Source organism: Pan paniscus, chromosome 7 (assembly GCF_029289425.2).
Source record: "Pan paniscus chromosome 7, NHGRI_mPanPan1-v2.0_pri, whole genome shotgun sequence".
NCBI lineage: Eukaryota > Metazoa > Chordata > Mammalia > Primates > Hominidae > Pan > Pan paniscus.
In genome coordinates, this window is record NC_073256.2 from 87,419,383 (window position 1) to 87,437,642 (window position 18,260).

At 35.8% G+C, this 18,260-nt stretch overlaps 1 long non-coding RNA gene across 1 annotated transcript in view; it reads left to right on the forward strand.

The window, feature by feature from the left end:
* LOC106635038 (uncharacterized) overlaps positions 1-17,052 on the forward strand; it is a 28,832-nt gene extending 11,780 nt beyond the window's left edge. Inside the window, exon 2 of the long non-coding RNA XR_001338394.4 lies at positions 15,589-17,052. This is a non-coding gene — a long non-coding RNA (uncharacterized LOC106635038). The remainder of the gene's footprint in view (positions 1-15,588) is intronic.
* Positions 17,053-18,260: the final 1,208 nt, after the last annotated feature.

Consider the following 18,260-nt stretch of genomic DNA (forward strand, 5'->3'; position numbering starts at 1 on the left):
TTGTGTCTTGCCTTTTCTGCCTTCCTTCACTGTTTTAAATCTGGTCTTAACTCCCTTTGAAGATTCTTTGATGGTGATGATAAATCTTTCCATTTGTCTCCATAACATATTCATTCTTCATCATTAAACATAATGCTACCAGTGGTGTTTCTACTATTTCTGAGAATAAGAAAATTGTAATTAACAACTCATATTTTATCATTCTAAGGACCTGGGTTCGAATCCCATTTCTACCATCCGTAAGCCATGTAATTTTTCCATGCTTTAAATTTTGAGTAATTAGCTGTTTCATCTCTTAAATGGGAATAATAGGGCCGGGCATGGTGGCTCACACCTGTAATCCAAACACTTTGGAAGGCCAAGGCAGGCAGATCATTTAAAGTCAGGAGTTCGAGACCAGCCTGGCCATCATGATGAATCCTCATCTCTAGTAAAAATACAAAAATTAGCTGCACATAGTGATGTGCATCTGTAATCCCAGCTACTTGGGTGGCTTGAGGTGAGAGGATCACTTGAACCTGGGAGGCGGAGGTTGCAGTGAGCCAAGATCGTGCCACTGCAGCCCAGTCTGGGTGACAGTGAGACTCCATCTCAAGAAATAAAAATAAAAATTAAAAATTAATTAATTAGTTAATTTAATAGGAATAATAATAGTGATTTATTTACATGGTTGCAATCAGATAATTCATGTAAAGCAGAGTATTAGCCCATGGTAAGTGCGAAATAAATGGTAGCTGTGAGGCTGGTGGTGATGAAAGCTCTAGGAGAGCTTTTATGCCTTAATTGCTGATTAATTGCCTGGCAGGGGTGGTTGAATGGGTTTTTATGCAGTAGGTCTAGTGATGGGCCTGAGATCTGTATATCTAACAAGCTCCTAGGGGATGCCCAGGCTGTGAGGTCATGAACTATACTTTGAAAATCAAGAACCTCTTTTCCCTCTTGTGGTGTGTTTTGTGATATAGTCTGTTTCTGATTTTTGTAAGTCATGTGCTACTTTGCCTTGCAATTATTGACTGTACGATTTAGTGATCTTGTGTCTTCCAAGGGACCAAAACAACTAACTAATAGAGAAATAGAGTTTTTTAATTATCCAGATGTTTGGTCTATCCCATGGCAAACATTTGGATGCCATGTAGAGCAAGTATGTGAATCACTGACTATTCATCTTTAACATTTTGAATTAGATATACTGGCCTTGTATAAGAACAGACTGAGTACTTAGCCATTTTCTCCCCATTAATCTGGCCTATCATGGACTGTTTTACTTGCTCACTAATCTAGGTTTGTAGTTAGCAGTTCACCCCTCTGTACTATCATCAACCAGCCCGAATTTCAAAAAGGCTTCTGGTGTTAAAAGAGCCCCATAGGCAAGTCTGACTCCCTTATCTCTGCTTTAATCAGAAATGTGTTGATCTTATTATCCCCTAACTGTTCCTCTGATTTCATCAGGCCCTTGTGCCCCACCCTCTGCTGGTCCCAACTATCCCTAACACGTGGAAAGAAGAAATGAGAGGGCAACTATCTCCTCTCTGTAAATCAGGCTCATCCATCTCCTCACTTCTCTCTGGTGGTGTCCTATCTACAGCCCCACAGCTGTGCCCTTGCCTACCTTGACCACAGCCATCTCCAGTTGAAAGCCTACAATTGGCTACTTATCACTATAGACTCTAAACCTTCCCCAGCCTCCCTCTTGACGTCTCAGACCCTTTATGCCAGCTGCAGGAACCTACTGGTTATGTCCTGACACAGCTGTCTAGATAGTGTTGCTGGAAGATCCGGGCCACAGTAGACCAGCTATTGGGGAACCACAGGGGTCAAGAATGCATTGTCTCTAGAAAGACATCACCTGATTTGAGGCAGCTGTGGGTGGTATGACACAGAGCCATAGACACTACCTGCATCTTCTGCGACTTGGATCAGAAATTCCATCAGGGAAGACATCCTGTATCTTTTAGAGTCTGCCACTGATAGGTTGGTGAGGTGGAATGCGTTGACAGACACTGAAGGAAAATTTATCATCCATGCTTAGAGGCAGTATGTTGTATTCAATGTCGAGAGCAGGGAATCTGGAATTAGATCATAATTTGAATTTCAGCTTCATTCCTTACTATGAGAACTTATACAAGTTATTATATACATGCATGTAGATGTATGTGTGTGTATATATATTCTCTTTAAAAGGAAAACATTCTTGTAATATAAATATTTTTAAAATGTATAGCTAACAATATAACAAACCCTAAAATACTTATGTTTACATAACTGTTCTTGAACAATTATCAGCTCATGGCCAGTCTTGTTTCATTTCTACTTTCATCCATTCCCTTTCCTGTATTATTTAGAAGCAAATGTTGGGTATCAAACAAATTCATCAATAAATATTTTAGTATATCTCTAAAAGACAAAGCTTTTAAAAACAAAAAGCTAACCATAATATCTTGCCTGACAAAGTTTAGAATTCTCTAATTTGATCAATATCCAGTAAATGTTCAAATTTTCAATTATCTCTTGATTTCTTTATATTTTCTTGAATAAGGATCTAAATAAAATCTATACTTTGTAATTACTAAAATATCTTAAGTGTCTTATAATTTATATTCTCCCCCATTACATGTTTTTTGGAATTTATTTTTTGAAGAAACTGAATTGTTTGTCCTGTAGTTTTCCATCATCTGAATTTTGCTTAATGCAGAACTGTGGTATCACTTAGCATGTTTCTTTATCCAATTCCCTGGTACATTGCATTGTATATACAGGCTTGATCAGATTCAAGTTTGATTTTTGGCAAAAGTACTTCCTAGGTAGTGCTGTGTTCTCCCATCAACAGACACATTTCTGGTTCTCTGTCTTTGGTGATATTAACATCCAGTGATGATTATGGTTAGACCCACTAATTCACAATGGATAAAAATTGTAATATACTACACTATCATTACCTCCTCAATTATTAGCTGAAATAGCTATGTAAAGAGAAACTTTCTCTCATCTGCAATTGGGTTATCCAAAGATACGGTTTGCATAGAAAAAAATCAGTGCCCAAAATAAAGAGTTGATATCTGAACATCATTTAGCAATGGCCGTAAGTTTATCTTTAGAAACTCCTATATTTAAATGTACTTGAAGTACTTCAACCCTCTTGTAATTATTCTCCTTATTTATACTTACCAATTTTTGCCCAGTGGGTGACTCTTTGAATTTATCCCTATGTTCTTGGACGTAACTTTAGTCATCTTTTATAGCTTCATTTCTATGTAGCATGATACATTTATCCAGACTCATTATGTACAATTCTTGCTGAGACCTGGAAATCATTGAAATCTCCAGGAAATTCTGGGCCCTGTTAATGGAAAATTTTACTGGAGGTTTTAATCTGGGCACTAAGAGTATTCATTACTACTGGGTTTGCCATTATTCCTGGGTGTTTTCAGTAAACACAGTTAGAAAAAAATTGTTTTAAATAGAATTTATCATAAGTTTAGATTGATACTTCCAGTTCAAATTGAAGACAATAGCATTTTTAATTTAACCTCTTTGATCTTTAATCTGAATCTCCTTTTCCTCATGCTGAGAATCTGACACAGAAAAATAGAATATCAAATATTCCTCATTTGCTTTATCTCACAATATACCTACAATATTCTCAGAATAATAATAAACAAAATTACCGCCAACTAAATGGTTGGCAAAAATAGTATAAGACAATTTTTTGGCTTCTCTGGGCCATATTGGAAGAAGAAGAATTGTCTTGAGCCACACATAAAATACACTAACACTAATGATAACTGATGAAATTCTAAAAATTATGAAAAAAATCTCATAATGTTTTAACAAAGCTTATGAATTTCTGTTGGACTCCATTCGAGGCTGTTCTGGGTTACATGCAGCCTGTGGGCTGTGGATTGGACAAGCTTGGTGTAAGGTATTATCTTGCAGATTTTTTCATTTTTAGGATATATTATATTAGGAATCATTGGCAAATTACTGTGTTTTTAAGTCACTTTGAATCTCTGTGTGATTATGGTACCAATTCCCTTATTTAATTTTATTTTTTATTTTTATAGATTTTTACCTTAATTTTTTAGTGAGTATGTAAAATATTTACATGGTCCATGTCAAGTCTGTAAAACAAGTCTAGTTTCTATCCCTGACTACTCTATTTTCTCCCTCCCCCTATGTATAACCACTCTTCATTTTATGTTTTCTTTTTTGTATACTTTTCTATTTCTGTCATAGCAAATTACTACAAAATTAGTGGCTTCAATACAACACACATTTGTTATTTACGGTTCTGTAGGTTAGGAGTCCTGACGTGGTTCTGACTGGGCTAAAATCAGCATGTTGGCAGGGCTGTGTGCCTTTCTGGAGACTCCGGGGAAAACTCCATTGCCTTGCTTTTTGTGGCTTTTAGAGGCCACCCACATTCCTCGGCTAATGGACCCCTTTCTCCATCTTCAAAGTCAGCAATATTGCATCTCTCTGAGCACTCTTACCTAGACACATCTGCTGACTCCCCTCTTCTGCTTCCATCTTGACCCTTGAGATCACCTTGGGTTTACCTAAATAATCCAGGAGAATCTCCCGTCTCAAGGTCCTTAATTTAATGAGATCTAAAAAGGCCCTTTTGGTGTGTAAGTAACTACTTCAAATGGCAGGAATTAGAACTGGGACATATTCAAGGGACCAAAATTTGGCCTGCCATAATTCCCCACTTTCTTAGATATTAGGTACATACTATTCACATTTTCTCCACCTTGCTCTTTGCACTTAGTACTATATTCACTCCATAGTAGCATATAGATATACCTCCCTCATCCTCACTCTTGGAGAAATACAGTCATGGATTCTTAGTTTCTGTTTCTGTTTGTGTCAGTAAAGCCCCTTCCTCATCCCTCTTTTCTGCTTACCACTAGAGACAGAAACTAAAAATCTTGGCTTGAGGCTGCTAAAAGTCTAAAACAAAACAAAATAGAACAGAACAACAACAACAACAACAAAATAAGGTGGGGTGGACAAGCTTGCTTTACCACCACATAGTATTCTACCATGAGAATAGACCTTAATATATTCAACCAGCCCCCAGTAATGGACACTTGAGTCTGTTTCTAGTCATTGCTGTTTCACATATTCAGTAATAAATAGCCATGTACATTTGTCTTTTTGTATTTTCCCACTGTGTCTGTAGGATAGATTTCTAAAAATGGCTTTGCTAATTAAAGTATGTAATTTTTTTAGAGGCTACAAGTTTCCTTCCAAATGGTTATATCATTTTACATTCATCTATGAACATATGAGAGTGCACCAACATTTGAATGTATTTTCAAACTTTTGAATTTTTACCAATATCAGTATACTTTTAATTTCAGTTTTCTTACTATGGGTAAGTTGTGCCTATTTTTGTATGGCTAAAGTGCACTTGGATTTTATTTTCTGTGTGTTCTATGTTTTCATTTCAAACACATTTTTCTATAGGATTTTAATCTTTTTCTCCTTTTTTGAGAACACTTTAGAAAATAAGATATCATCTGTTCTGTGTTATAAGTTGCAAATATTGATCTTGTCTTTTTCCTTTGCTTGCTGTATCTTTTGCCTTTCAATAATTTATATTTTATGTAATAAAACGTGTCTATTTTTCCTTTATTTCTTCTGGATTTTGAGTCTCTTCAGGTTACTGATGGATTCACCTAGTTTTTTTCTAGTTTTTTTATAGTTTTACTTTTATATTTAAATATCTGAAATATTTAGAATTTACCCAGCATAGAGTATACTACAAAAAAATGGATCCAAATTTACTTTTTTATATACTATCCAGTTACTCCATTTAGAAGTTTTTTTTAACCTCTCTGTAACTCAGTTTCCTCAGCTGTAAAATCAGTGTGCTAATAGTACTTGCCTCATAGGTTTATTGTATGGATTATATGAGACAATGTAGGTATAGTACTTAGCATGATGCCTAGCACATGATAAAAGTTTAATGATGATGAAGATGTTGTATTAGTAGAGACTTCAGTGGTTCTAGCCCCTTATTCTGGTCCAAGGTCAAGTCACCCTTGATAATTAGTAACACCTTTTACCCTGGTGGGATACTGTGTTTTGATCTTATTCCTGAGATGCAGTACCTAGTCCTTTTACCTGATTTGCTGACCTGGGTTCTCTTCCTGAGTCCCTAATCCTACCCCTGGTTGAGAGCCCCCCCTTTTCCCTAGGACAAGGTCCCTCCCTGACTTACCGTTTCCAGTCCTCTTCTCTGAATTCAACAAATTCATGAACTGACATTTTCTTGATGCTGATTACTTATCTGGATTTCTGATACTGACTCCTCCCATAATCTTTTTGGGGACTCTGTCTACTTATTGGGACATCAAGATACTGTGTGTAAAAACTGCTTACTCCTGCTCACCTGAACATAAGCTGTCATTGCCTGGGAGGCCAGATTTTGCCTGTAAATTCGTCTTTTGGTGGGCATGTTGCTGATTTAGGGTCTATCTCTTTTTTTCTCCTCCCATCTTGAGGGTGGAGTTGGAGGTATTAGAATTGCTTAGCTGGCTATAGGCATGTGATTAGAACATGGATTGTCTTCCAATGGACTGAGCCTAAGATGGAGGAGATTATACACAAGTGAAAGTTCCTTATCTCTTACCTGGAACCAAAAGTTAGAACAAGCTAAACCTGTAGAAGAAAACCAAAGCCAAGACATAGGGCTGCAAAGTCAGGAGTTCAAACTTGCAAGATGTGATTTTTTTTTTCTTCTAATATACAATTGTATGATGTGCAGCTGCACCATCCTGAATCAAAGGGCCAGGCCTGAGAGGACAGTCATTTTCCTTAACATCTGTCTTAACTGATGGTTAGTCTTCGCTCAACACCCATTCCTTCTTTATATACTCTCCAGGTTACTTGGAATTCTGACTGGGTCACAAGACAGGAAAAGCAGTGTGTTTCAGCCAGTAACTAATATCAAGCTTTATTAGACAAACTAGTATCTTGCTTTAAGTGTAGATTATATATCATCACAACAATCAGCTCATTCCGTACTGTGATTCTGAGATTTTGTGAGGACTTTCTAACTTAAAACACCCCCTCCTTACACCAAGCTCTTTCTGATGCTTAACTCTCCAATGTCTGTTGCAAAATATATATCCTACTTGAATGGTGATATCTCCATTCCTACTTTCCCCCATTTCTATTATTTTGATTGCTGCCAAAACAATATTGAAGATATAAAGATATAATAAATCTACTCTCCTTCTTTAAGCTCCAATCAGTGGTTCTCCTCTGCTTTCAACATTTTTTGGCCTGATGTGACAGAAATACATTTCTGTTAAATTCTTGTGGCAGATGAGATGCCTCATTTATTTTTTTTAAAAATCAAATCACATCAATCTCTGAGCGCCCCCGCTCTTCCAACTGACCAAGGTTGTTGAGAAATTCAATGTCCGTAATTTTTCGTGCTTCACAGTTCATGCCTCCCATCTTCCATTATGATAGGATTCCAGGACTTAACTTAGATCATTTAAAGCACAAGGGGGAAGAGGCCTGTGAACATCAATCCTCCTGGTCATAGTGAAAACACTGTTGTCTAGGTCTATATAGTCTATTGGAGAACTGGTAAGTCATTCACTCTACATCGAGCATGGCCTCTAGGGCATTCAATGAGGCCTTGGAGCTCAGACGCAGACTCCATATGGACTTGTGCTTCTACACCTATAGGAAGTCTGACCAGGATACCACCTTTCACAGGACCCTTCATTCTCTGTCTGTTTTGTGTCTAGGAAGTTCATAGGTCCCACTTGCCCTGAAGTCACGAAGTCAAGACATCTGTGCGTTTGTGTGTGTGTCCATGTCCTCAGGGTTGCCCATCTTATCTGAATGCCACATCTACTAACATTTTCCTATAGGGCACAGAGTCCCAGAATAAACAACACAAGGCCTGACTGCCTGTGTTTTAAGGAGAGAAAAGTATTTCACAGGATTTTATTCTCAACAAACAAACAAAACAAAAAATGAATAAAAAAAGGCATTTCACCAAGCCTATGGTTGATTATAAGATGCATCATTATTTTATGTACTACTATGGCATAATGCTTTTTATAATTTATCATTTTAAATTTATATTTATTGAAAGAATATTTTTAGATTTATTGTTTCTATAGCATAAAACATAAGCCCTGATGCTCTGTTTCCTTACCTTTCTCCATAGACAAGAATCCTTTCTTTGTTTCAATACTGAATTATGTGTAAACTTTTAAAGATGTTTTAATAGCACTAGCCCAACATGTTGCACATAGCTCACCTGAAGCCTGGAATAGCTATGACAAAGTTTTTACATATGCTGGTAATAACAACATCCCATGCGACAGTGGATCCCATCATGGGAAAGGTACATCCCAATCTCAGGGATGTGAAAATGCGTGCATCTTAGAATTGATGAAATACAATATATTGCCACACTCTACTGCTATACACAATTCCCTGTCTACCTCTACATGCATATTTCACCCATTCCCTCCCTCACCCCTGTATTCCACCCATGCCAAACCTGCACATTCAAGCTGTTTGACACCTCTGTGTAGTTCCACATGCAGTAGCCACTCGCTGGGAGTTCCTCATCCTTGTTCCCCTTGTCTGTAACCACAATTCTTACTCATCTCTCAAACCAGATCTTACATATTTCCTCCCTTACCCATTGGCATAGTTCTCTTCCTGCAGGCTCCTCATCAAATCTTGAACCCAAGCCTCTTCCTGAACCAACATTGAGATGGGGAATTTTTTCTGCTTAACTGGTGCTCCTTAAAAGCAAGAGTTGTGTTATTTACATTTTGATCTCCTGATGCCTTATACTATATTGATATGCACTGACATGTAATGAGCACTAAAAAGAGCTTCCATAAATGACTGGTAGTTTCTTAGACAGCCATCCTCCAATGAGAGGGGTTGGTTTTATTGTAGAACTGGTTGTAGAGGGCAGTAAGAACAGATGTAAGTCCTGTGTGACAAGAATGGGGAGAACTGTGAGAGGCTAAAAGACAAATTGATCTAGAGACAAATATTTCAACTTGTTCAAGATATACATAAGTCAACAGCATGCTCTTGGGTCTGATTTCAGCAAAATTGCTTTTGATAGCTAAGCAATTACTATTCTGGGCATATTTAATGGCCAGGGTTAGGAAAAAGAAAGGTTACACTGTAGTGAAATCTTATCAGTTAAGATCTTCTGTTAAGTAGTACATGTTTATAATTCTTATTTTCATGCATAGTTTAATATCGCCTTCATTAATCTTATCAGGTTATTTTCCTTGACCACCTGCTTGCTGTAAAAAAACTCTAAATGGACAATGTATTTCCATATCCCAAAAAATGATGTTTTTTTGGACATAAGGTATATGTTTCAATATTACTTCACTGATTGGAAAATGGTAATGTCAAATAAGACGTAAACAAAATAAATGTGAATGATCCCTAATTTATAATAAGTATCCTGCATGTTATTATGAAGATCAACTGACAGACAAGTATTTATTTAAAATTTTTATTGACTGTGTTTTATCCACTTTTGAAGGGTCCAAGATGCTCAGAATATCTGCTGTTAAGTCCGGGTGTCTCTTTTAAACAGAAATTGCATAGTACAGACCTCATCCAAAGTAGCTGTATGGATGAGATAAATTGAGTACAGAAGAGTTTATATTTCTAAGCTATTCTGTTCTGTTGTATATACTAAACATGACAAGTTTAAGTAGATCCAAAGTGGATAATATTTTTAATCTTCTGGCAATTTAAGTAGAAACTTTATAGCCTGTGTTTTGATTTCAAGCAGAAAATAACATACAATATAGATTTAATTTACATTTATTACCATAAAAGCACATATACTTTATCATCCCATTTTCTTTATTATATGGAATAAAAATTTAGAAAACACTTTTTTGAGTACTGTTGTATCAGGGAACCTGCCCCCAATAGTCATGTAGGTTCTTTTCTATTTTCCCTTAGCATCGGCCGGGTTGAGAAATAAGGGGACAGAGTACAAAAGAGAGAAATTTTAAAGCTGGGCATCCGGGGGAGACATCACATGTCAGTAGGTTCTGTGATGCCCCACAAGCCGTAAAACCAGAAAGTTTTTATTAAGGATTTTCAAAAGGGGAGGGAGTGTACGAATAGGGTGTGGGTCACAGAGATCACATACTTCACAAGGTAATAGAATATCACAAGGCAAATGGAGGCAGGGTGAGATCATAGGACCACAGGACCAGGGCAAAATTAAAATTGCTAATGAAGTTTCAGGCACCATTGTCATTGATAACATCTTATCAGGAGACAGGGTTTGAGAGTAACCGGTCTGACCAAAATTTATTAGGTGGGAATTTCCTCGTCCTAATAAGCCTGGGAGCCCTACGGGAGACTGGGGCTTATTTCATCCCTACAATTTCAACCATAGAAGATGGCCACACCCAAAGGGGCCATTTTAGAGGCCTACCCTCAGGGGCACATTCTCTTTCTCAGGGATGTTCCTTGCTGAGAAAAAGAATTAAGTGATATTTCTCCATTTGCTTTTGAAAGAAGAGAAATATGGCTCTGTTCTGCCAGGCTCACTGGCGGCCAGAGTTTAAGGTTATCTCTCTTGTTCCCTGAACATTGCTGTTACCCTGTTCTTTTTTCAAAGTGCCCAGATTTCATATTGTTCAAACACACATGCTCTACAATTTGTGCAGTTAACGCAGTCATCACGAGGTCCTGAGGTGACATACATCCTCCTCAGTTTATGAGATGACAGGATTAAGAGATTAAAGTAAAGACAGACATAGGAAATCACAAGGGTATTGATTGGGGAAGTGATAAGTGTCCATGAAATCTTCACAATTTATGTTCAGAGATTGCAGTAAAGACAGGCATAAGAAATTATAAAATTATTAATTTGGGGAAATAATAAATGTCCATGAAATCTTCACAATCCATGTTTTTCTGCTATGGCTTCAGCCGGTCCCTCCGTTCGGGGTCCCTGACTTCCCGCAACACTGTTGATAAGTATTAATACTTACATGCCATAGATGACTTAATGTATATTATACAACTATCTTCTTTCAGGTGGCTAATTATATAGATAACTAAGTTATCTATAGATAACCTAAAATAAAGTTATTCATAGGTATGTGATAAACATTTCATCTGTCTCCTACTCTTATATGGGCTTAACTGAATTGAATTTAAGAGAAGTCATCTTTAAACATATGAAGGAATTGGGAGACGTGCTGTGATTTGCTGATGTTTAGATCTTGTGGACCAATTACACAAAGAATCAGTCAACACAGGGTTGTCGATATTGACAATCTGTCTACAGACTATGTGTAGAAATGTAGAAATGAACACAAAGGCATGAACACAAATCTCTGACATTGTATAATTTTAAACTGCAATTAATTACTAGCAGCTATGCAAAAAATAATTTACATTAGGATATAATAAATTTATTGAAAAATTAAGTATACATGCATTTTTTTGCATAAATGCAAAAAGAAATTGAGTGAAAAAAACAGTGCAAAAAGTCTAAGTAAGAGTTTAAGGTGAGGACAGTCATGGAGAGGACCATTTCAATATATCATTACTGTTATTCTTTTGTCAGTTATATATGAAAAACATATACAAAAGAATAGCAAAGGAAGGTAATCACATTATTAGATGATAGTTGATGTTTTTATTTAATATATGCTATTATCTAACATATGCTATAATTTAATGACATAAAGGGTCAATATATACTCTGGCCCATATACTGTGTGACTTGGAGGCTCCCATTTTTGAGGGGAGCACAAAACGTAAGGTGCTGTAGCAGCTCTAGGCTGCGGTATAATCAGCCTCCCGCCTTAGACCATACAATTTTAAAGTCCCTATGGTGTTGGAGAAACCAGCAGTTGGAAAAGATGCAGTATGAAGCTCTTCTAAATACTTTTTTCTTGGCAAAGAAAATGGCAAAGATATGTGCAAATCTAAACAAACATTAACTGCATACACAATAAGAATAATGTTCAATATGGGAGGATTAAGAAAATATGTGAGAACCAAAAGATTTATGTAATAACATGTATGCTGGGATATAGATGGTCAGAGTTAACCCATCCTAAAATCTTTGTATTATTTGGTGCGAGGAAAAAGATTTTGATTAATTTTATATTAAAGTCAGTGTTCTTGTTAGAATTTTAAGAATAACCACTGAAAAAATTGTACTAGAATATGAAACTTGTATACTAATACAGCAAAAAAAAGAAATGAAAAATGTAAAAACTCAACCTACATCAGAGAAGAATTTAAAAGTAGGATAGATTTAAAAACTCCAGTAGAAATAAATCAAAATATATCAGTAATCATAATATATTATTTTGAGATACATATATACACATTACAAAACTATGAATAAAAGCAAAGGAATGATAAAATTGCATGATAATATTTTCTTGGGAGAGACAAAGTTGAATGCTAACAAGGAAGGGTACAGAAAGAGATTCAAATATTATGAGAAATCTTTTCTCTTAAGGTAGGTAATATATACATAGATTTTTTCTTTCTTTTTTTATATATAGGTATATACAGAAATTTCTTTATTCTCATGTGTTTTAAAATATTTCATCATTTTATAATGTATGCATATATCATAACATCACATTATATCTCATAAATATATAAAATGAATATTTTCCAACTAAAAATAAAATAAAATTTTAAAGATAGATTAAATGCAAATGGTCTAAGCACATTAATTAAAAAAACTTTGTCAGAAAAAATATTTTATAATAAATATTAAAAGAGAAAAACTACAGATACACTTCAGAGAAAAATAATCATGCAAAGATTATTAGAGCATGGACAGCTCATTTTATAAGGAAAGCATTCAGAATTATAGTTGGGGAAAAAAGAATATTTTTAGTCCTGAATGAAGTTATTAAACTTGACAAGGTTTGTTTGTTTTTGGAGTTGCTGTTTTAGATCTTTCTTAGCTTTTCTTCCAGTGTTTATTTATACTTACTGTCAAGAACTTATTCTATAAATCTTATTGAATCATCATCTTAAGGCATCTTATAACATTTTATTGTTTGTAAGAAGAGCAACTGAAATATCACTCATTATTCTTTCAAATCAAATCAGTGGCATTTACTCTACTCTCTTAGCTAAAGCTCTCCTGGCCTCTGTTGCCGAGTGAATCCTGAGGCTGCTGCAGCTGGCGAGAATTGAGACATAACCATACCAGGCTGGCGAGAATTGAGACATAACCATACCAGGCAATTATTGTTTCCAATTAAATGCCATCTCTTTCTTCACAGAGAGGCAAAAGTGTCCACATAAATATCCCTTGATTTGTTTCTGTCTTTTTTTTCTGCTCTGTCCATTGCCTACATGGCTTCCCCCTTCCCTAAGTTAAGCAAAATTGGAAGTCCTTGCTGTAGTTTGGGCTTCTCATGGTTTGATGGGATAAGTCTTCTTGGCCTTCTGTGGTCACCAAGTGTATAACTAGTGTCTGAAGAAACAGTGATGGTGAGAGGCCTCATCAAAAGTAGTTCTGCTAATAATCCCAGCACTTTGGGAGGCCAAGGTTGGAGGATTTTTTTGAGCCCAGGAGTTTGAAACCAGCTTGGGCAACACAGCAAAGCCCCATTTCTTAAAAAAAAAAAAATAGCTGGGTGTGGTGGTCTGCACCTGTAGTCCCAGCTACTTGGGAGGCTGAGGTGGGAGGATCTGTTGAGCTCAGGATTTTGAGGCTGCAATGAGCTATGATGGTGCCACTGCACTCCAGCCTGCATGACAGAGTAAGACTCTGTCTTTAAAAAGAAAGAAACAAAGTTTTCAATGAAGCTGATTTTGACAGTGAAAGGAACAGTTCTCCAAGGTGAAACCCATGAGGATAAATGATACCAGTAGCAGATAAGTGGCAGAAGTGGAACCTAAACCTACATGGACGAGGCCCAGGTCTAAATGATGCACAGATGTAATGCTGCCCAGGAAATCACCTGAGACTTTGTGAGGTTCACTTATCTCTCTGAATGGTTACTACTCTGAAAGTACCTCCCTTTGTCTTCCTGTGCTTTGAGGAAAAACTTTCTCCTCTTGGTGATGCATTCTAATTCCTCATACCTCATGTGTAATAATTAAGTGTGTGAATCTCAGGGCAGCCCCTTCTGAATTGTGGGTCCAACTTGTCTAAACGTCGGTTTCCTATCAGTAACATGGGCCAGAGATAGCACTTATGATATTGGGTGCTGGGAAGAATTTAAAAAGATAATGCAGGTAGAGTTCACAATAAATATAGGGTAGTCTCATCACTAACCTGTTAGAGCAGTGTTTTCAAACTTTATATATAAAATATATAAAGATGCATTTTAAAGAAAAACAATTCTGACAGACTCCAAGTTTTTATTTATATTATTTTTATACTTCTCAAATAGGTACAAAAATAAAAGTAGATATAAACTCTGTATTTCTATAGCTGTTAAACATCTATAAATAAAAATGTGTTTATGGATTAAATTCAAACCCCCCAAAACAATGCAATTCAAATAGATGATATTAATTTAATGTTGTTTGTTCAAAATGGTACTGGGTGCCATAGCACCAATTCTTTTGACATGTTTTGAGTTTGGCAAGTTTAACTACCATATGCTACATGATACCTCAGTTCTTTGATATTTAAAATCTGAATTATTTTTAAACTGCATGTCTGAACACTCCTTTAGCATACAACTTTTCTTTTTTTTCTCATTAGCCTGAAGTTTAGTTTTAATACAATGGGTACTGATGCTGTTATACAAATGAAGGCAAACAGGAACACAGACACTGAGTACTGCAAATGCCCAGTGAAAGGTGGTCCTCCAAGTGATCCAGAAAGTTCTTCATTAACTTTCTCTATAATCAGCTAAGTCGATGAAAACACAGAATTAAAATATTTTCATGGAAATTTTGCAAATGTCCTGATGAGCTACATGGATCTCAGTTGAGAAGCTTTAATATTTCTTTGTTAAAACTGGATAATTATTTCTGAACATGCCAGAGAATAGTGTTCAGATAACAGTTAAGCAATTTTCCTGGTAAATTCACTAAGATCTACCAAGTGGAAAGCATCATTTTCTGTTCTATACCTTTTTACTGAAGGCAAGAGATATTTCCTTCCCAGGGTAATAATAGCTTTTCTTGGCATAAACATTAATCTGAGAACTTAGAAACTTTGACTGGGAATTCTGAATACTAATGGTCGTGGGTGTAAAATGAAGTAATTTATGTGTCATAGCTAATTAAGATTACAGTATTTCAAGGCACTTAAAATTCAAGTTCAAAGAAATTTTAATGCTTTGGTCTGATAGGTGGTGTCAAGGAGCCCTTGAAAGGTCTTCCTGCCTACAGCAATAGGCGTGCAGCAGCTCATTTACCACATCCTATAATTAAAGTAGAATAAAACTTCACTCATATTTGTTTTGGATACTAAATATTTCAAAGAAAATTTAGTCATTACTTGCAATTTTATTTAGAAATGGAAAGCTTTTGTAGGGTTTGTTTTATAATCTTTTCATTAGTAAATGGCTTTGATTGATTTGAGCTATTTTTCTGATGTAGGTGAAGTATGAAGTTATGAGGAGAAAGGAACAGAGGACAACCACACAGAGAAAGTGTAGCTTTATCTACTAGAGCTGAAGACATTCAGATTTATGATCCAACAATTCTACTCTGAAGTGCAGTGGTGTATATACTGCAACAATGTGTACTCGTGTGCCCTGAGAACTAGATATGAAAAAACCTTACAGCAATATGCATAATAGTAAAAAAAAAAAAAACTGGAAACAACAAAAATGTTCATTGACCATATACAATGATAAATGTGGTATACTCGTAGAATGGAAAACTACACAACATTGAAAATGAACAAACTAAAACTGTACACAGCAACATGAATGAATTCCACAGATAATATTGAGTGAAAGATACCAGACACCAAATAATATCCCATATGATTTCATTTATATTAAATGTTTTTTTTTTTTTTGAGATGGAGTCTCGCTCTGTTGCCCAGGCTGGAGTGCAGTGGCACAATCTTGGCTCAATGCAACCTCTGCCTTTCAGGTTCAAGCTATTCTCCCACTTCAGCCTCCCCAGTAGCTGGGACTACAGGTATCTGCCACCACGCCCAACTAAGTTTTGTATTTTCAGTAGATATGGGGGTTTCACCATGTTGGCCAGGCTCGTCTTGAACTCCTGGCCTCAAGTGATCTTCCCACCACGGCCTTCCAAAGTGCTGGGATTACAGGTGTGAGCCACCGTGCCCGGCCTCATTTATATTAAATTTAACATAGGCAGACTAATCCATTATGCTAGAAGTCTGGAGAGTGGTTACTTTGAGGAAGAGAGGACTGATTGATCAGGCTTGAGGGGGTTCTAAAGTGGTGGCAGGGTTTGGTTTCTTGACCAATATTACGGATATTCATTACGGAGCTCCTTAAACACTTTAAATTTTACTTGTGTAATGGGATTATGTCTACTTCAAGCGGTCATTGTAAGGATTAAACAACAATGTATGTAAAGTGCTGTGCAGTGTATCATGTATAATAAATACTCCAACAGCTGTAATTGTCATTGCTATCAATATCACTGTTAAGCTGTATATATAATAAGTTTTGAAAACTTACATAGTTAACCATATTCAATCTCCATTTTGTGTTAGACAGTTCTCAAACACTGAGGTGCTTTCCTGGAAACAGTCCTATTGAAAGCAGCTGCTCCATTATTGTAAGGATGTTGTTGAGGGTATTGGTGTTATAGCACATTTGTTCTCTTGGGAAGGACCTACCGAAGAAATATCTTTCTGATCTCAATTTGAAATTAATTGTACTCTCCTGAGCAACAGATTTTGATTATTGTCCAAGTTTAATATTACACACATTGTGAATCCTGTAGGGAAATGTATCTTTCTTCTTGGCTTTCTATTTGGATACTGAAAATCTTATAATCAAATCTGTGCTCTAACTTTATCAAATGTATATAGACTTACACCGTGCATTTTCTGGATAAACTGCGTTTTCCTTATTTACTTGTTTTTGTTTGTTTTTGTCTCATGTTTATGTAAGCTACCTTAAATTCTTTTGGGAGCAAGAAGAAGAAGGCTTAAGCACGTAAATGAAAAACAAATAAGTGACATCGTGTTGGATTTAGTTATGGAAATATCTGCCAAAACAGTAGTATTCACCAAGTTGAAACTCTTAAAAAATGTGCTGAATAAATGAATACATGAGCGATTTGGCATTTGGGGATGGCTCCATTAAAAACAAAATAGAACTTGAGCAAAACTTTGGAAAAATTGAAGCCTGTGGAATGAATAAGGGACTGGGGCATATTGAAAATGATAGTATAAAATGGAGTGAAATCAGCATGGCACTGTGGTCCACAGAACATCCTATTCAGAGTACAGAAGTGTTGGCGATAGACGTCAATTGATGACTGTGATGGGGGACACTTTCTTCTTCACAATAAAATGAAGAAGGGACAAATACAAGTAGAAAAATTAATAGCCTTAGTAACAAATTACACAGAAAGTGCAGAAAAGGAGAAATCAGGAGTCTTTTCAAGATTGTTTTTGGCTTAACATAGAAATGAAAATTTGAGGGACAGCCAACTAAAGAAGCCATACTCAAACAGCTCATGAGACACAGTTACAAGTCCAGGCAATTAATTTCTTTATTGTAAATCACAAATTTAGAATTTGTGAATTCTGATGATGTAGTTTTGTATTTCATACATTAATAAATCAGTGGAATGTAATATTTCTCCTTTGGGATTGATTGCAAGCAAAGGTCAGTTAGGACTTGAACAATGGATAGAGCAGAAGGGATAAAAAATTCCATCATTTTATCATGGTTTTAGTACTTTTATAACAAAACATAAATGCATGGTTTGTATCAACAAATGAATAAAAGAATTGTAAAAAGGTCTACATTTAGCATTTTAACTTATTTATTCAAAACTATTAGTATAAAGTATATGCAAGGCACAGTGGTAGACAAGATGGACATAATCTTTGGCCTATTAAAGCTTATATTTTTGAGAAACACACCAAAATAAATGCCTGTATCTGAAAATTCATGCAAAATTTCAAATAAGGCATTAGAAGATACTGATAAAATGGCTTCCCTTCTCTCTTATGCTATGGGAAATTATTGCTCACAAAATACAAGTTGCTATCTTTTCATGACTTTTTTGTAGATTTAAAAATCAAATTATTATTTACAAAGCAGCAT